This window comes from Lygodium microphyllum, chromosome 15 (assembly GCF_053477565.2).
Source record: "Lygodium microphyllum isolate KBCC chromosome 15, Lygodium_microphyllum_v1.1.10, whole genome shotgun sequence".
In the NCBI taxonomy this organism is placed as follows: domain Eukaryota; kingdom Viridiplantae; phylum Streptophyta; class Polypodiopsida; order Schizaeales; family Lygodiaceae; genus Lygodium; species Lygodium microphyllum.
Genome location: NC_141149.1, coordinates 12,568,099 through 12,588,817, shown reverse-complemented (window position 1 = coordinate 12,588,817; position 20,719 = coordinate 12,568,099). Strand labels below are relative to the sequence as shown.

General features: G+C 39.2%; 1 long non-coding RNA gene across 4 annotated transcripts; it reads left to right on the top strand.

The window, feature by feature from the left end:
- Positions 1–1,158: 1,158 nt before the first annotated feature.
- LOC148024268 (uncharacterized) lies at positions 1,159–19,909 on the top strand. Of its 4 annotated transcripts, XR_015693280.1 has the most exons (3): positions 1,166–1,291; positions 17,388–17,811; positions 18,141–19,909. It is a non-coding gene; the product is annotated as an uncharacterized LOC148024268 (long non-coding RNA). The 4 variants fall into 4 exon arrangements; XR_015693278.1 differs by lacking the exons at positions 17,388–17,811; positions 18,141–19,909 and adding an exon at positions 8,873–10,220 and having other exon boundaries at positions 1,159–1,291; XR_015693281.1 differs by lacking the exon at positions 18,141–19,909 and having other exon boundaries at positions 17,388–18,038.
- Positions 19,910–20,719: the final 810 nt, after the last annotated feature.

Sequence of the window (20,719 nt, the reverse complement as noted above, 5' to 3'; positions counted from 1 at the left end):
TCAATGTAGCAATAGAATGGAGATTTTGCTGCGTACCAGACAAAGCTTGAAACACAACCATCCAGAAACTCAGATTCGGAATGAAGCTACAGAGGATTTCCTTGCATTGCTCAAGGAATGGCAAAAGCTGTGCGAGAAGTATGTAAAAGAAGAGGAGGGAGTTGTGAACAAGGCCCGAGGTTCATCTAAAGCTGCCAAATCTGCCAAAGTAGAGGAGAAGGATGGGGCAGAAAACAATGGAAGTGAGGAAAAATGAGGAAGACGAAGTGACTAAAGAAGGCCACAAGAGAAGGAGATGCAGAAGGTCGGGAAGTCAAAACAACAGAAAAAGAAGAAAGGGTGAGATACAAGTTGACGAGAGGAGAGAAACTACAACGACGGAGCAGAAGATGAAGACGTAGCCGAAGGGGGGGGGGATGACGATGGAGAAGAAGACCTAGTTGAGCTCTCAATGTTTGCCATCCTGGGCTGTCAACAAGCGATGATTAACATGAACTAATTTATTCTCCAATTTAGTTTTTCTAAAGTTCGCACAAACATTGGAAGGAGGCTGAAGGGGGGGAAGAGCGAGAATGAAGAAGGTAACGAAGGACGAAGGAAGCGTAGAAAGAGGGTAGTAGAAGAATAACGAGGCTAAAGATGAAGAAGGAGTTTTGAAGATGAAGCCGAGAGGAGAGAAGATTAACAAGCTCTGACACGACCATATAGATGGTTGAGGTCGGAGGAGCGAGAACACAGCTACAGGAACGAGATGAAGGATATAGAAGGTGTTGAGTGTAAAGACGACGGTGATAAGCATAGCTTGCGTGCAAAAGTCTCAAAGCAGGAGGACGAGAAGACGAAGGAGCTAGCTTGGAGAGGCACACAGAGGAGATTTGCTGAGAAAACAATGAAGAGATGAACGGAAACAAAGCAGACCGTTCAGCAAGGATAGCGTTAACTTAACGCATCAACTTTAAAGCTTTAAGAAGCTTTAAAGTTTCCAAAGTTTTTAGGTATCCTGAGCGTCAAGTTATGAATGTTAAAAATAATAAATTGCCTTAAGTTTGAAAGACATAAAAACCTAAGGCTTTTTGGAAAAGCAAAAGCATATCCAACGTAAGGGAGGATGTAAAAAACTATAAAAGGAGAGGAGAGTAGAGAGTTAGGGGCCCTTCCCTTGTATCTTCTTGTCATCTTGTGCGAGATGTGAGAGGAGGGTTGCATGCGAGAGAATTATTTTGGACGTGCTATTGTCAAAGTGGAAGAAGTTAGATTTTGTGGTGTCAAGCTTCGGATCAAGGCTATTAAGGTATGAGAATATAGTTTACTTGGTTGTTGTCAAAATTTTGATACTTTCATTGTGAGTTGTCTTGTGTGGTTCATGGTGTTTCGTCAAATATTTTAATTTTCCAAGTTGTGTTGTGCATTCGACAAAGTAAATTACCCTAACCGGCACTCCTTAACATCTCGTTATCGGGTTGTGAGTGAGGCTTGTTCTTGATCACCACTCGCGTAAGATCTCTTTTTTTGTGCCTTCTTGAGGAGTGTCGAAATTTTTGAATTTCTTTGTGATTTGTGGATTGATTTCTTGTTTGTAATCGTTTTTTTTAATGGCTAGTTCTTTTCCTGAATTTTATGGTAAAAAGGGGAAGGGTCCTCAGCGATTCCTCGAAAAACTAGAGCTTGGATGTATTATCCAGCGAATAAATGACTCAACTCTGAACTCCAAATTCTGAAATTTCAATTGTTAGATGAAGGTCGTAATTGGTTTGAAGATCATGAAAAGACCCTTAGACTAAGAAATCCTCCTGTTCCTATGGAATATGAGACAACTAAACAAGCATTCCTTGACCGTTTTAAAGAAATTGAGACTTCCCATGACCTTTGGAGAAAAATAGAAACTTGTCAAAAGAGAGAAGACCAGACCATAGATTTTTTTGCCATAGAGTACGCTAGACTTTGGGATCGTTGGAATGTATCTTTAGGCCTAGGAGAGAGAGCCCCGGAAATGTTAAAAATTAAAAATTTCATTGAAAATTTGGAAGGAGAGATGAGGACAAAATTGGTAATAGTGTATAGCTTGTTAAAATAGTAAAGGATTTTGGTAGTAGATATCTCCTAAACATTCTACAAGCAAATATTACACTTAACATTACCAGTTCTATTTCTGCATATGTTTTTTCTACTTGCAACTTCACTCGACTTGCGAAATAGATGAGTCTCATATATCTAGAATTTCTTCCTTGTTGCATTAGAATTGCTCCAATAGCATCTTCCCCAACTGAAGGATTCACAAAAAACTCCATTTCCCAATCAGGTGCTTGAATTGATGATACATGACTCACAGTTTCCTTCACCTGTTGAAACACTTGTTCAGCCTCTTTAGTCCACTCTAAAGAATCCTTCCTAGCTACCATCTGTAACAGATAGAGTAACTGAGATACCAAAGGAATGAATCTTGATAGATATCTTACCTTATGAATGAATTTCATAAGTTCATTAGTATTTGCAGGTGATACTAGAAATCAAAGAACCTAGTACTTTTGATGAAGTTGTAATGATTGCTATAGAAAAAGAGAGAAAAATTGAGAAAATTAAAAAAAGAGAGTCATTTAGAACACCTATAGATAATAGAGACCAAACTTGGCAAAGGGACGAACATAATTATCAAGTTTTAGCAAGAAAAAATGCTCAACTAGCACCAGAAGTTGAAGATCAATTATCTGGACAAATGCAAAACATGAGGCTAGGAGTATTGAGAGGTCGATGCTTAGGAAGAGGCAATGGAGGACTAATGGGACAACCAAATCAAGAAAATTTGAGAGGGGGAAGAGGAGGAAATGGTAGATGATATTTTCATAGACCAATGGTAACTTGTTATTCATGTGGAGAGATAGGTCATATAAGTACAAACTGTCCATATCCACCTAGAGCATCCTTTACATCAAAATTTGCCTAACAGACAGAATGATTTTGGGATAGAAATAAAAAATGATTCTACTTCTCAAGAATCTAAGTTAAATGAGGAAGAGAAAGGGAAAAGTTCCATAAATTGTATTCTTTTAGAAAAAAAAAGAAGAAAATAAAACTGTTGATATTATGCCTACAATTAAAAGAAGAAGAGATGCTGAGAGAGATGAACCTGAAACTAGTAAGGCTGGTGAGGAAAGAGGGAGAAAAACAAAGAGAGGAGAGAAGAAAGAGAAAAATGAAGAAAATAGATCAAGAGTACCTAGAAAACATTATCATACTACTGATATTCCTTTGGGAGAAGGAGAAAGTGACTATGATCTAAAGAAAGATATGATGGGTAGGAAAGCTGATATGTCTTTTGCTCAGTTGATGGAGTTGTGCCCTAGGATGAGAGGACAATGGAAGAAATTAGTAAATCCAAAAGGGAGAGAAAGAAAAAAAGGTACTATAAGAGTTTTGAGTTTAGAGGAGTTATCGGATATTTTTCCTGTAGTTGATGCTTGGTACAAAAATCAAAATATAGGAGAGGCATACATAGATGGAGGAGCACAAGTCAGTGTGATTACCCAAGCATGTGTAGAACAGTTTGGACTTCGAATAGTGGCAGGATCCGGTTTTCGAATTAGGCTTGGAAATCATGCTAAAGTGAAATGCATAGGAATAATTCAAAATCTTGAAATCAAGGTTTATGGAGTTGCTATGAAAATTACTTGTCATGTTATGCCAGAAGGATTAGGAGCATTTCCGCTTATTCTGGGTAGACCCTGGCTTAGGAAAGCACGAGCGATACAAGATTGGGGAAAAGGAACTTTAACAATTTATGACCGTAGAGGAGTAGCAAAGAAGTTTGATATGGCCTTGAGAAAGGAATTAGTGAATGAGGATACTAGCGAGGAAGAAGAAGAGGAAAGTGAGTACGGAAGAAGAAGATGAAACTGAGGAGGGAAGTTCAGAAAGTGATTGAGATCCAGAAATTTAATCTATAATAATGGAAAAAAATAATAAAAAGAAGAAGGAAATATCCCTATAAAATAGAGTGAGGTCAATAACTCATATCGAACCATCAATGGTTTCAAGGGTATCAAAAAACAAAAAAAGTCCTATTTTAAATCTTCCTTCTAAAGAAAAAGGACTTTTGTTCCTCTTAAAAGATGAAAAATCAACTTTAGAAGAAGAACATTCACAAAAAGTCCAAAACATAAATGTTAAAACCAAAGGAAATAAAAAGGATGGGTTTTTTAAAGATGATGAAGAAGGGAAACTAGAGGAACTAGAAAATTTAATGGAAGTACCTCAAGTTTCAACAAAAAAAAGAGAGTTTCTGGAAAAAAACGTAAAGTCAAGATTTGACAGATGGAGAAAGAGAACAATATCATTCACTTATAAATAAATATCCCAACCTTTTTGCAACCTCATACTTAGAATCAGAGGAATGAAAGGGGAAGGGCTAAAAATAGAACTGAAAGAAGATGCCAAACCAGTATGTCAAAAGTTAAAACCCCTGACTTTGGAACAAATATCAGTCTTGAAAGAAGAAGTAGATAAATTGTTGCAAGCCGGGTTTATTTATCCTGTAGAAGATTCAAAATGGGTAAGCACAATAGTTATAGCATCAAAGAAAATGGGAGGCTGGAGAATTTGTGTTAATTATAAGCCTTTAAATTTTGTCACAAGAAGGGATCATTATCCGCTACCATTCATAGAAGAAATCTTAGATTCAGTTGTAGGTTTTGAAAGGTATAATGTTTGTGATGGATACTCCGGATATTTTCAATTACCCATTGACCCAGAAGATCAAAGGAAAACGGCTTTCATAACACCATAGGGTTGTTTTTGCTATGAAGTTTTACCTTTTGGACTTAGTAATGGACTAGCCTGGTATCAAGGGAGGATAAATAGAGTGTTAGCTCCTTACCTAGGGAAGTTTGTTAGAGATTTTATTGATGATATTTGTGTTCATAGTACAAGATTAGAACATTGTGAAAAACTTGGAAAAGTATTTGAAAGATTGGATAGTTACAGTTGTCAACTAAATCCAACAAAATGCAAAATAGCTCAACCAAAAGTGAAACTTGTTGGTCATGTAGTTTCAGAAAATGGAATAGAACCTGATCGTGAAAAAGTAGAAGCCCTAGTAACCTTAGTATCACCTGCAAATACTAAAGAACTTATGAAATTCATTCATAAGGTAAGATATCTATCAAGATTCATTCCTTTGGCATCTTATTACTCTATGCGTTACAGATGGTAGCCAAGAAGGATCCTTTAGAGTGGACTAAAGAGGCTGAACAAGTGTTTCAATAGGTGAAGGAAACTGTGAGTCATGCATCATCAGTTCAAGCACCTGATTGGGAAATGGAGTTTTTTGTGAATCCTTCAGTTGGGGAAGATGCTATTGGAGCAATTCTAATGCAACAAGGAAGGAATTCTAGATATATGAGACTCATCTATTTTGCAAGTCGAGTGAAGTTGCAAATAGAAAAAACATATGCAGAAATAGAACTGGTAATGTTAAGTGTAATATTTGCTTGTAGAATGTTTAGGAGATATCTACTACCAAAATCCTTTACTATTTTAACAAGCTATACACTATTACCACAATTGGTAAATAACTCAAACTTATCAAGAAGAGTTGTGAAATGGATTGTTGAACTAGAAGAATTTCAATATAGATTCCAGGTTGAGGACTCAACTAGGGCTACAATAGCAGACCTTTTAACCTATAGAGGAAGCTCTTTTTTACTTAAAGGAAAATTTGGAGAAAAAGAAGAAGAAAAACCAGAAATAGAAAACTCATTCTTGATGTATTTTGATGGATCATATCGTAAGGCACAGCAAGCATCTTCAGGAGGAATAGACAAGCAGCCATTATGATTTGTCGAAGAATGGGAATTCGAAGGTTGAGAATTAGAGGTGATGCTTTACTATTAGTAAAGCAAATACTCAGAGTTTGGGAGATCAAAAATCCCAAATTGAAGAGGTTGTGTAATAGCATTCGAAGAGATTAAAAAAAGTTTGAAGCTTGGAGTTTGAAACATATTTCCAAGGAAGAAAATTAGGAAGCTCACAATGCAGCCCAATTAGCAAAATTTCAAGTATTTGTAATGAAAGCAGATCTTCCTCTTTATAGGGGAAGAGAAGCTCTTGACTTGGAAGAATAATTTTTGTTAACATGGAAAGTACCTTCTAGTATTTGAAAAAACAAAAAATATGGGTTTTTAAGAAGAGCTGGAAGATATAAAATGGTGAACGATGTCCTTTATGCTAAAGGAGTGGATTTAATTTTAAGAAGAGTACCCTGGAAAGAAGAAATATATCACATTCTAGAAATAAATCATGAGGGGGCATGTGGGGGACATTATTCTTACAAAATAACTTTGCAAAAGATTTTAACTGAAGGATATATGTGGCCAAGCATTCAAAAAGATGTTAATCACTGGTGCAAATCTTATCATGAATGTTAAAGAATGAGTAAGAGAATATTGAAACCTAAAACAAGAAAAAAAATTCTTGCATATGACATTTTTGAAAAATCGGAAATTGATGCAATTGGTCCATTATCACATACTTCACGAGGAAAAACATATATTTTGATAGCAGTTGATTATCTTTCTCGATGGGCAAAAGCTAAGGCTATAAAAAACATCAAAGCCATAGATGTGGGAAAATTTATCTATGAAGATATATGCTGTAAATTTGAAACTTCTTTAGAGATTTTGTCAGAGAGAGGACCAGGTTTTAAGGGAGAATTAATAGACTATCTTTGTGAGAAAATGAAAATAACAAAAATATTTGCTTCACGATACTATCCTCAATGTAATGGTCTCAACGAGCGATTTAACGGGGAGTTAATAAGAATGCTGACTAAAATGACAAAGGATCGTCCACAAACATGGGATATTGAATTGCCAAGTGCTTTGTGGGCTTATCCATTAGCAAGAAAAGAAAGTACAGGCTATTCTGCCTTTAAACTAGTTTATGGAAAGGAAGCCTTATTACCTATAGAAGTAGAAATACCGGCTTGAAGGATGATTGAAAAGTTGACTGAAGGAGAGGAAAATAATTATTTCACAGAAAGGTTGATACAATTACAAGAAGCACAATTAAAGAGACAAGAAGTGTGTGATCAATATGAGAAAAGTCAAGATTTTTTTTTACAAAAGATTAGATAAAAAACAAAAATATAAACAAAGGGGATTTAGTTTTGAGATACAATAGTAAATTGGATCATACTTTCCAAAAGAAATTCCAAACAAAGTGGGAAGGACCATTCAGGGTTTCTGAAGTTTTTAAAAATGGAACTTATGCATTAGAAAATTTGGATGGGAAGGCACATAAGCAAAGGATAAATGGATATTGATTAAAGAAGTACATATCAAGGTTAATGACAATACAAATAGCGGAGTGGTCAGAACGCTAATTTCAGCAAAAGAATGAGGAAACAGAATGGATGATAGATGTTGCATCATTTTATGAAAGCAAATGCTGCACTTGAATGTTTGTAAACTAGGGGGAGGGCTAAATATGTCAAGCATTTTTTCGAGAACTGAAAACCCCTAGTAAAAACTGTAGTTAGGTTTGATTTTTGCTAGCTTAGTTATTTGCGTGACAGATTGTTTTGTTATTTTGTATTTGGATTTCTTGTGTTTGATCAGCATAGGATTCGTTTCTGTCATGTTGTTTGATTTGTTGAGTGTGAAACTTGATAGCCTTAGTCGAGCTTGGTATTTTTTTGAGCAGGATGAAGCTTTTGTTTGTCAATAGCTACTGAACATTCAAGAGCTAGTTATGTTTTCTTGTCCAGACTTTTGCACATCACGGGGATAATGGATTCACGAGCACTTCACATTGCACTTGTTGATGCATTGCACTCGGGGGTCGTCTCCTGTTCTTATCAAATACTTTCATGCCATGGGTTGGGATTATGCACTTTTGCACCATCATTGAGCACTAGCACGGCATGAGGTCCGCTGCAACTATATGCAGTAAATCTTAGATGCACGCGCACATGAGAAAGCACGTGTCATTGAGCACGCACATTTCTTGCACACACCATTTGGGATGTTCATCACAAAGTTAGGAACCTCTGGTTGGGGGTGTAAGGTGGTTGGGTGAGTTAGAGGGTCGTGAAGAACGCCATCAATTGTGAGAAGGGTTGTTCATAATTGGTCAACATCTTGAGGACCACCACTTTCTAGAGTGATTATGAGATTTTGGATGGGTGGAGCGGAGTATATCATATCTTTTTTATGAGAGTTGAGAGGTGAGGATAAGGATTTTAAATTAATAAGGAATTCTGTTTGCATTTTGCATGACGCACGATCACATCTATATAGGCTAGGCACAATTCTTGAATGCATACATTATTTTGTGTGTAGAATGATTGATTGATTGCATATCATAGATCAATTGCATGTTTTCTCAAATCATGTATGGTTGTGCACGGAGTTTTCTTTCAAATCATATTCCTATTAGGGCATATTGCATGAAAAAAAAATTCCAAGAATAGTTTTGCTCCTAGCATTCCAAAGGATGGCAAGTTCATAGTCAGCACTGAGAAAAAATCCAGCAAAACTGATGAAAATCTAGATAATGTCCTCTAAACCAGGTTTCAGAGCTTGTGACAAGAGAAGAATGTGTTGATTTTTTCACTAAAGAAACCAGGGGTTTCAATGGCCATATAGCTTTTCTGGCCTTGATTTTAGGAGGACTTAAGTAGGACCAAACACAAACGGGTCCCAATTCTTATAACAACCACTTGAACCTCTCACTTAGATGGGAAGCATGTTGTGTTTGGAAAGGTCATTAAAGGGATGGGAGCTGTGCGCAGCATAGAGCACAATCCCTGAAGTCATGATTATGGATTGTTGTGAAATTCCAAAAGGCGTGGATGATGGTGTTTCTGATTTTTTCATAGATGGTGATGCTTATCCAGATTGACCAACTGATCTGGATGAACAACCTTCAGATTGTATGTGGTGAACATCGGCAGTTGACTCTGCCAAAAGATGGCATGACTTTGAGATGAGAAAGGGGTTATCCTTACAACGGGAGTACAGATCACTTAAACAAATGCTGCAGCAAAATCAAACATAGATAGATAGAAAGAACAAAACTTTTTCAGAATTAAGGGAGAAAAAAGGCAGTGTGATCGGTGAAGCTTTGGCATTCGTCCTTGGATGTTCTGCAAAGTACATAAGGGATAAAAGCATGTCTACTCTATTACATGAGGACCTTTGGATTATATTTTGCTGCAGTATTGGAACGTTGTGAAAGTGAGGAAGAAGGGGAAGAAGCTGAAGAAGATAGTGCTTTACAGAATGGCAAGTTTGAAGTTGAGAAAATGATAGGCATCCGCTGTATTGGTTCTTCTGCCTCGAAAAAATCAGGACTCGAGTTTAAGGTGCATTGGAAAGGATATGGAGCAAGTGAGGATTCATGGGAGCCCATGGATGGATTGGGACCATGATTCAGGAAATGATTCAAGCTCGACCATATCCAACGATTCTTCAATGCAGCAACAACAGAATGGAGATTCTGCTGCGTACCAGACAAAGATTGAAACACAATCATCTAGAAACTCAAGTTCGGAATGAAGTTGTAGAGGATTTCCTTGCATTGCTCAAGGAATGGAAAAAGTTGAGCAAGAAGTATGCAAAAGAAGAGGAGGGAGTTGTGAACAAGGTCCAAGGTTCATCTAAAATCTGCCAAAGTAGAGGAGAAGGATGGGGCAGAAATCAGCGGAAGTGAGGAAGAAGGAGGAAGACGAAGTGACTGAAGAAGGCAGCGACAGAAGGAGATGCAGAAGGTCGGGAGGACAGAATAGCAGAAGAAGAAGAAAGGGTGAGACGCAAGGTCACTACAAGATATAGGCCTTATACCGACATTTAAAGCGACGAAAATACAAAAAACAAAATTTTCCCCATCGTCGCAAAAAGCATCATTATTAACGATGCCATAGAAACGTTGGTATTGGCATCGCTATACACGTCGCAAACCGTCACTATCAGCGTCGGTATTGGCGTCGTTATCAGCGTCGCAAATGCGAGCAGTAAAATTTGCGATGCTAATAGTGATGGTAATAGGGAAAAAAAAAATTTGTGGCACTGTGTGCTTTATGAGAGCTATACAAAATAGTTTATGCACTACTGTGTACAATGCGCTTGCAAACAAAAACAATGTATACTAAAATCATAAAATTGATATATAAAATAAATACATGATCGCATAAAAAGCGACTGGTACAATCATGGCAGGATATCACTAATACATAGAACATGTCTACATAGATCAGGCGACTCAAAAATAAAGGTGTATGAGCTCCACGGATCCAAGGGCAAGCTACGCATCCTCGTCCCCCGAAAGCTCGTCCCGCCACAAAGGAGCATCGAACGGACTCTACAGAAAAAGAAACAACACATCAATCCACCATACAATAATGCATTCAAATATCTCATGGTAACTACAGATAAGAAAGATGAGTGACTTACAAGGCCGCCGCGTCTATACAATCGGTCGATCAATGCCCTGAGACCGTGCCTCTCTGCATATTGAGTCTCAAGGCCAGTCGAATCGCAATTTGTAACGAAGTGTTGCAAAGTCAGTACAAAGAATATTTCAAAAAAATAAACAAGCAAAACAAAAGAAAAACTTACAAAGTCATCCAAATATGTCCTATGGCCGCCACTCCCAAGATGATGGACCACTCCGGCCTCGAGTCGTGTCCTCACTACCTCGCGCTGCTGACTCCAACGTCCTGGAGAATCTGTAGCCTCCTCCCTCAGTCGGCGCCAGTCATCTGCATCTAACCACTCGAGATTTGCAACCCCACTCTTGATTGCCTTGCATGCGTCGGATCGTCTATGTGACATGTATGCATGCATGCAATCCATCATCCAGCCCGTAGAGAATCTATCTACTACGGCTGGCACCGGAAACTCCTCGTGCAAGGATACTACTATGTAATTCTTGCTCCCCTCCGATATGTTCTTCCAATGATCCAAGACGTTGTGCCGAAAAACTTATTGGCACAACTCTCTCATGCGAGCCATCGCCCTCATCCCCTCATCATTCATGATGATGGCTCCTGACCTATTATCGACCAGATATCCATAACCTCCAGGAGTCTGCCTAAGATGGGTCCTCTCCCATGTGTGTCCACGCTCCTAGGTATATCCAAGAGACCCCTTTGCATCTGGTGTACCGATGGGGGTAATCTCTCTCAGAGTGGCATCCACAGGGGTGCCACCTACTGACGGTTGCGCAAAAGCCGGAGTAACTGGAGTAGACGTCCCCATAGGTGTGACAAATCCTGAAGGTGACGCGGCTCCAGCTGAATGATGAGACGGAGACACCACGTCTGTGTCTCCAGAGCATCCACCTGAGCCACGAGAGTGAGGAGTCGCACTTGTATCCCGTGTCGACCGCGGGCTCACTGCCTCTGTATCTCTGCAGCATCCCCCTGATCTCGATGCACTCCCTCCCTCTGGCCCAAGTCGTGAGCGTTGAGATTGTCTACTCGAAGCCGAAGCATCGGATCGCACTGAAGCAGATCTAGCAAAGCTCCCTGACGAAGACCGAGACAGCTCCTGGTTTGCTATCTCTCTGAATTTGGCGATCTGGTCTGGAGATATGCGTGCAAAGATGTCATGTAACTCCTCATTGCTCATCCCTCGACTCATCCTGAAAATGTCACCTACATAGATAAAAAATGATGTTAAAATAATCAATTTAAATCATATAAAGCACAGTAATATAAATCATTTTTAAAAAATCTCACTTAAAATGCATATCTTATGTACCCTTATAAGCGATTGATCAACGAATTGAGTAAGTGGATGCTCCAAGTATGAAGTATCCTATGGTTCCATGTCAATCTCTTGACACAACTCTGCATACACTGGAAGGTCGATAGACATATCACCACAAAAGAATGAGTCTGCCTCATTCTCAAAGAATTCTTGGACTCCTGTATTTCCATCATTGTTAGCCGATGCTGGCTCCAAGCTTTCGACGGCCTCTACCCCTTGCAATATCGATCCCTCTATTTGCATATTATCTTCATCTATGCTCAGAACATCGCTTTGATCATATACTCTCACACTTCAGGAAGTTGAAGGTATAACATACCACCATCGAGGTTGTCAGGGGTTTGGATAGAAGATTACATGTTCACAAACACGTACAAGAGAGTTCAAACCATTGTGACATAAACCATGTTGTAATACAATTAGCAAGCAAATGAGTCCATGCACCTGCTCACAACGGGCTAACAACACAAAGATGTTGCGCAAATCCGTCCATTTTTTTTCGGAATCTATTTCAAGAAATCCAGATGGACCTCATCGGAACTATTGCTCTAGCTCCTCCAAGTACCACTTTAAACCACTGCACATCGAATACTATCATGGAGAAGCTACAGTAATCCACCGTAACAATACTTTGCAAGTTCCCAAAATACTCCATCTCATCCACAACCGTGTTCGGATCCATTTCTTGTCGCCGGCTCTCTTGCTCAAACCTTGCCATGACACCACAGTCCATTGTGGAGCGCATTTTGTCAATACGCTCCACGCAAAAATGCTGTCCGCATGACCACGCTGCACTATATGTTTTGTACTGTACATTGAAACACTCAAAGTAGATGTCTTATATAAAATTTAGATACGGCAGATTCTAAACCCCTCATCACCTTTGGACTACATCCCCTCGAGAATTCCCACTCCTCCATTGAGACCTCTGTCCCTTCGTGAGACGTTGTGGTCAAGGCTCCATGCAACCATTGCGTTGACATAAACCATGACATCTTCTCCATGCCTTCGGGATATCAAATCGGTCGATGACGCGTACTACGTCGGAATTCATCTTGCGCTTCCTCTCGATCTTGCCTAGCGATCTGGTACTTGGCGAGCCACGTCTCCATAGAGGCATGGTGCAACATACAAAAGCGTTTCACCTTCTCTTCCATTGAGGCATCCATTCTTTTTTCTACCCCATTTCCAACCACCACATCTCCAGTTAGTCTATCATTGTCCTTCAGCGACCATAGCATTTCATTATCTGGTTCCACCGTTGGTAGCCATTGTGAAATATGCACTAGCGCTTCAGACACAAACCAACCTTCGGCCATGCTACCTTCTGGCCGAGCTCATTGTCGCATAAAGCCTTTCAGGGTTTTCATGAAGCGCTCCAAGAAGAACATCCATCACGTATGGACAGGTCCAGCAATCTCCACTTCATCCACAAGATGCACAAGAAGGTGGACCTGTATCATGAGCATGCTTGTGGGCAGGTATTTCTCAAAGAGACAGACCGTCTCCACTGCTCCCGGCCTCCTGGATTCAATAGAGGATGTCATAATATCCTTCCGTGAGATCCATTGCACCAAAGTTGACAACTTGTAAATGGCCTCGTGTATTTCTGGAGTAAGACATCCTGCGATCGTGATCGGTAGTACAAACTGCCACAAATGAGAAAGCATTATGAATAATGGCTACATTCCAAATAGTAAAATGCCCACGCTAATTACAATCCATTCATAGTACAAACTTGACATATCTTATGCCAGTCATGGGATTTTAGCCCTGATAATTGGTCGTCTTTAGAAAATGTGGACATGAGAAAACGCATCATATCCGTTGGAGTGTGGATAGACTTGATTACTTGCTTCACAATGCGCTCTTCTTTAGTGGAAAAAAACCAAGGATCGCGAGGAGGCTGCACGCGACCATCAACAGACTACGGCCAAAGCGCCTCCATCTTACCTACCTCCTTCAAATCCATTCATGCCCCTATAGTGTCTCTCTTTCCTATGATGTGGTCCCATAACAAGCTATCCACATTCTTGAAAATATGCATGGGATCCAACAAGTGGTTGACATGTAAGTGGGTCCAATATGGTTACTCGTAGAAAACTGAGAACCACCGCATTCCATTTAGATGTGATTCCGCGTGGACCATTTTCAGTTCGTACCAGCTTGCGGCGTTCATACGTGTTGGAGGTCGTCCAAGGAAACCTTCCCTGAGTTCATGATCCTTCGGCAAGAAAGCAGCGTGTCCTTGATATACCATCTTCTTCATGGTTCTGACCTTCGGGAGTCTAACTGTGGCCCGCACAATGGACATGCATGATAACCTGAGGTAACCAGACCTGTTCCAACACCACGACCTAGTGAACACCTGATTGAAAGAGATAAAATATAGATATTACCAGCGAGAACAGAGGCCTGCTCACCTGAGCACTCTCCCAATCCTAGAAAGTCATGCATCATCCACATGAGAATGGCTCGAATATTGGCTGACCGCGACCATCGCGCCTGCTCATATCTTGCATAGTGACCCCCTTCTCCCACAAAATCTTAAGCTCATCGACTAATGGACGAAGATACATGTCCATATTTTTTACTTTGTAGTGGCCTGGGACGAGCAAGCTAAGGATGAGATGTCCTTTCTTCGTAGAAAGCCATGGAGAGATGTTGTAGTTGACAAGGACTATAGGCCACACACTATAAGAAGTTGAGCGCAGACCGAATGGGTTCATGCCATCCATTGCGAGACCGAGCCGAAGATTCCTTGGCTCTCGGGCAAAGCCTGGGAAGGTAGAGTCAATGTGGCTCCATGCACGCGAATCCGCTGATATTCGTTGAACTCCATCCGTGGACCTATTCTGCGCATGCCACGTTGTCAAGCTCGCCATGCCAGACGTATGAAACATGTGATTTATGCAGGGGATGAGAAGAAAGTGTCTGAGAACTTTTTGAGGGATGGTTTGCCCTTGCAAGTCCTGTCGATACCTGTGAGCACCACACTTTGGACATGTCTCCATAGTCTCATATTCTCCTCAAAACAGATAGCAATCGTTGATACATGCATGGATGTTATTGTAGTCCATGCCAAGCTTCCATAAAACATGTCGTACATCATCACGAGACTCAAGCATGGTATTTGCAGGTGGTAATATATGATATTTCAATAACCTGAAAAAAATCATAAAACACCTTGAAAAAGCACAAATTTTTGTAATAATAGTACCGAAAAAATAAATCAATGAAGTGTATGTACAAGGTACCTGAACAACTCGGTCACACTCGTATTGCTCCACCCGTATTTTGCTTGCACACTTAAGAATGCAAGCAGTGTCTTTAGCCGAGATACTCGGCACCCATCATATAATGGTATGGATGCTTCCTCTCTAAGCAGATTAGAAGTCTCGACATCCATGGGAATCAAGGCATCGATCATTGCCTCCATCTCAGGCTCCAAGATTGTAGGTAGGTCTGGAAGGTTGCCTGTCTCCTTTGGCATTGACGGTATAGATTGGCCTTGCGAGTGGTGGATTGGCTCCTGCACTCCATCCAACGCATGCCCACGTACTCTTCTAATTGGCCGCAAAGGGTGCACTCCCCCTTGGGACGAGACATCACCTCCCTGGATAGAAAAGCAAGACCCAATCTTATTATATATGGTATTCAATTAGCTTGCGAGTACAATGCATGATTGAAATTAACTTCAAATTACCGTTTTCTCAAAATTCGCAATCGCCTGATCAATGATCTTAGATTGAAACTCGCCAAATCGTCGTACATGTTCTAAAGACAATCGGCGTGTTCGTCTAATTGCCAACTTGCATTGAGAGCAAGAACATGGGACACATTGATTAAGATATGCCTCGCAATCTTGAACAACAGGACATTCTTCGTTTTCCATCTTGTCTACGTTGCAACAAACAATTTAATGACTTGTAATACAATTTGGGAAAACCCTTCACTCATTGTTTATTGGAGGTCACTTATGCTTCTTGAGATGTCTATTTGATGTGAGATCACTTGGGATGCTATGTCAATGTCTTGGCATGCTATTGGACTAATTTGAGCACTCATTTACTCAATTTTATAGAGGTTTTCACTTCTATAATAAGTAGGGTTGAATGCTATTTTGTCAGAGAAACTCATGCTTATTGCTTGTTGATGCTTATTGATTACTTTGCATGCTATACTAATGTCTATGGTTGATGCCATATACTTGGCCATGCTTCTAGAATGCACTTGGATTGAGACTGAAGCTTAGTCTCATTGAGTTTGACTGTCACTTCTCACATCAACCATTAATTTAAGACACTTCATGCCTCTTATCATTGGATGATACATGAGCCATTTGTTAGATATATTATAGTGAGACAATAGGACTAATTGTGACATGTATATGCTCTCTTGATACTCATTGGATGCAGTACCCCTATCGTAGGATGGTTTGATGTTTTGTCTTGATGTTTTGTCTTGGATCTATTAGCACCTTCCCCATCAAGTAGAAAAAAATTCAATAGTGCATAAAGCTTCCATTGACATAGAATGCTTGCTTTAGATTACCTAAAAAATTTATGTCTTTCTTCTTGGTTCCTATCAAAGAAGAGAGCCTTACAAATAGTTTCGACATCAATACTCTTTTACTTTACCTATGTGGCATATGACTATGCTTCGATTTCCCACCATCCTAAGTGACTTGGAATTTGAAGTGTTGAGGGAGGTCACCTCCTACCCTTTTCCCCTACATGCATCCATAAGGAGAGGACAAATGCAGCGATGGAGGAGTAGTCTTTCTTGTCAACACTCATCTGATGCCATTTTTTGTGGACAAACTCAAAAACTCATTCAGTGCCCTTGAAATTTTTAGTGACAAAGGTACTTGCCATTATATAAACATAAGAATGGGTATACGTATATGATACAAACACACTAAATGATCTCCTAGTTGTTACAACTATATATATCATCTCTCACTTGACTTGGGTCTCACCTATATATACTAACTCTACATCAATATGAATCATTCTTTGGAAGCATGTCTTGTGTATCTCTCTCGTACTCTCTCTCTCTCTCAACATGGTATCAGAGCTATGGATGCGTAGCAACAACAAGGAAGATAAGTTGTTTATACTTGATTGAATTCTTTGCACAAGTGATGATTTGATACATGAATTTGTTCAAATTAGAAGTATTAGTTAATTTTTTCTTTAAAAATTGCTTGTCAATTGGAGTTCTGGATCAAAAGTTATGACAGTTCAGGATTCAAGACAACAATTCTACTCGAATCTGCGATTCTTTATTTAAAACTGTAATTCTAATTACAGTTCGTTAATCCCCAATTACAGTTCTTCGTTAATGACGTTGATTACGACAAGCAAACATCTTGCCATTTTTAGCAATGTTTTATTATCGTTCATGTTCTTTGCTCTACCGAAATATTTCTTATACACGTCATCTCGTCTTGCACGTTACGTCTCTCTATTTCAAGCTTTCTTTTTAGTCACTCAATACTTTTTGTTGTTCTTACGTGCATCTCCCTATTTTGATTGTCATGCATCTCAACTATGCTCGTCTTGATCATGGTTTGCAGATTTTGCGATCTCATCTTATTTGTTTTCTCTCAACATACAGGCATGGCCAATTGCATAATTGTTAACGGATATCCGTTTGGCCAACGTTCGGTTCCCTTCTTCCAAGGACAAGGCTTTCCTGGGTGGAAAGCAAAGATGATGCTAATTCTTGAAGGTGACGAATTATTTGATATTGTTTTGGGCGACCTGTCTTGCCCAGTTCAACCTATTGATGTGATGAATAACAATTCTATGATTACTGATGGCCCGTTATTTGAACAATGGAAAATTGATCATATTGATTGGATTCGTTGTGACAAAGCGGCTCATCATTATACATTGTCCGTACTTCGTCACTTATATTGGATGTCTTTCATCTGGAAACCTCTCATGCTGTTTGGGAGTATCTTATCTCAACGTTTGAGAAGAAATCGGTCACCGAAATTTTATATCTTCAAACTTGTTTGAAGAATCTTCAATATAAGGTTGGTACTTCTATGCACTCTCATATCGAGGCTTTTAAAGACATTATCAATCAGCTTGGTGCTGCCGGCGCTCTATCATCACTATTTTGTCAAACAAGGATGATATCCACTTTGACAAAGCATGTATATCTCTTATTGAATATTCTCAACGTCATGAGCATCATTTGGAAAAATCCAATGTTGTTTTGGTCACTCGCGAACAAAGGGATTTTGATGCTTCTTTTGTTGCTCGCAAGCGTCCCGCTTCACGTTTTCAGCAGGATGGATGCTCTAATCAAGGTAGTAAATCTTCTTGTCTTGCTTATCCTAACAAACATTGTTCTTATTAGGATAAGAAAGGCCATGTGGCTTCTGATTGTTGGGCACGTCAATATGATGAGGAGCATAGAGTTACTACAAAGCAACCTCGCTCGTTCAAAAGTTTTCCTCCTTGTGATTATTGTGCACATACAGATCATCCATCTCGTCGTTGTTATAAACGCAGATATGATGAAGAACGTTCTCGAGCTTATATTGTTCAACAAACTACAACTAATGATGATCATACTCATCAAGAGCTCAATTTCGTCCATCATGATATCTCTCCAGAAAAGGTACTTCATGTTCATGATGGTTCTCTATTCATCGTTGATTCAGGTGCCACTGGAAACATGACATATCAATCGCAGTGGCTTCACAATTATCATTCTCTTCTTGTCAAGAAGTTTGTTTACCTTGCGGATGATACGACTTGTTAAGTCAAAGGAGTGGGCGATTTATATCTGGGGACTGTTTCATCCACTAGAATATTAAGAGGAGTTCTTCATGTTCCAGATTTGCAAAGAGATCTTCTTTCTGTTTCTCATCTAGTTGATCTTGGTTTGTTTGTTGGCTTTGATCATAATCAATATCATATAGAGAAAGACGAACATACTATAGCAGTGGCTCCTCGACATGGTAATCTATTTGAGTTATCATTGAACGATACAGTTGCAAATGTTGTTACTGCCCCTGGAGATGTAGATTGCAAATTATGGCATCAACGATTTGCACACTCCGATTTTGCCAAAATTCTTGATCTTCATCATCATGGTCTTATGCAAGATATGGATCTTAAATCTCATCCACGTATGGGAATATGTGAGTACTGTGCACTTGGAAAACACCATCGTTCGCCTTTCCACACTTCTACTTCATCACATTCCTGTGCTCTCTTGGATTTGGTTCATATTGATATTTGTGGTCCTTTTCCTGCCTCAAAGTCTCAATATCGATATTTTATAACTTTCATTGATGATTTCTCACGGTACACACATGTCTATCTTCTTCGACATAAGTCTGAGGCTTTATCTATATTTAAACAATACAAGATAAGTGTGGAGCTTCAAACTGGATTCTCTATAAAGACGCTTCGCAGTGACAATGACGGTGAATATGTATCCAATCTATTTGATGACTTCTGTAAGGATCAAGGTATTCATCATGAGTTTACAGTTCCTTATTGTCCTCAGCAAAATGGTGTTGCTGAGCGCAAAAATCGCACTATTCTTAATGCTATACGTTGCATGCTTATACACTCTGGTTTGTCTCGAATTTTGAACTGAAGTACTTCTAATAGCCGTTTTTATTCAAAATCATCTTCCAACAACTGCACCTGCTGGTAAAATTCCTATAACAATCTGGACAGGGAAGATACCTTCAGTCTCTCACTTTCGCACATTTGGCTGCATTGCTTATATTCATGTGCCCAAGGACACTCGACATAAGTTGGATCCTCTAGGTTTGAAGGTTATTTTTCTTGGTTATTCAGATCATTCCAAAGGTTACAAATTTTATGATCCTTCTACTCAAAAGGTTATCATTAGTCGTGATGCTATATTTGATGAGAAGACTATGGGTGGCACATGGTTGTCAGATGTTTCAAATGATACAGAGTCTTTTCTTAGTGCATTTCCTTACTTGCTTTGTGAGTCTACTAATTTTGATGATCATAAACCTCCTTCACCTCCAAAGAAGATTGATGAAAATTTGGAGATCTATGTCAATCTTCCTATTGAGATAGAGCATGGATTCTATTCTATTGAATATGATGTCTTTGATGATGCTATGTCTGTCCAAGAGGATCCAATATCGTATATGGAAGCTATCAATTCGTCTCAAAGGGATCAATGGCAAGAAGCTATGCAAGCTGAGTATGATTCTTTAATCTCCAAAGGTACATGGATTCTTACTGAACTCCCCCCAAATCGTGTTCCTATCAAATGTAAATGGGTTTATAAAACCAAGACCAAAGCTGATGGCTCGTTTGATAAGTTCAAAGCACGACTTGTTGCAAAAGGTTACTTGCAGATTGCAGGAGTAGATTATCAAGAAACATTTTCTCCTATTGTGCACTCCACAACTGTTCGTATGCTTTTGGCTTTTGCAACACTATTTGATCTAGAAATTCACCAAATACATGTTAAAACGGCTTTTCTCAATGGAGATCTTAAAGAAGAAATCTATATGGAGCAACTTGAAGGTTTTATGATTTCATGAAAGGAGCATCTTGTATGCCAGCTTCATCGTGCATTATATGGATTGAAGCAAGCCTCTCGTGCTTGGTATATTAAGATTGATCAGTTCCTCACATCTAAAGGTTTTGTTGCAGGTTTTGTTGACCCAAATCTTTACATCAAAAGGGAGGACAAATGTTTTTTTATTCTTGCTCTATATGTTGATGATACTATTCTTGTGTCAAATAATATTGCTTTCTTGGATGCTATGAAGAAGCTTTTATCGACTACATTTGAAATGGTGGATCTTGGTGAGATACATTCTTATTTGGGTATTCAAGTTCAATGACACCGACAACAAGGCATTCTTCTTCTTCGCTAGACAAAGTTTATTAATGATATTGTTAAGAAGTTTGGGTTGACAAATGCGCACT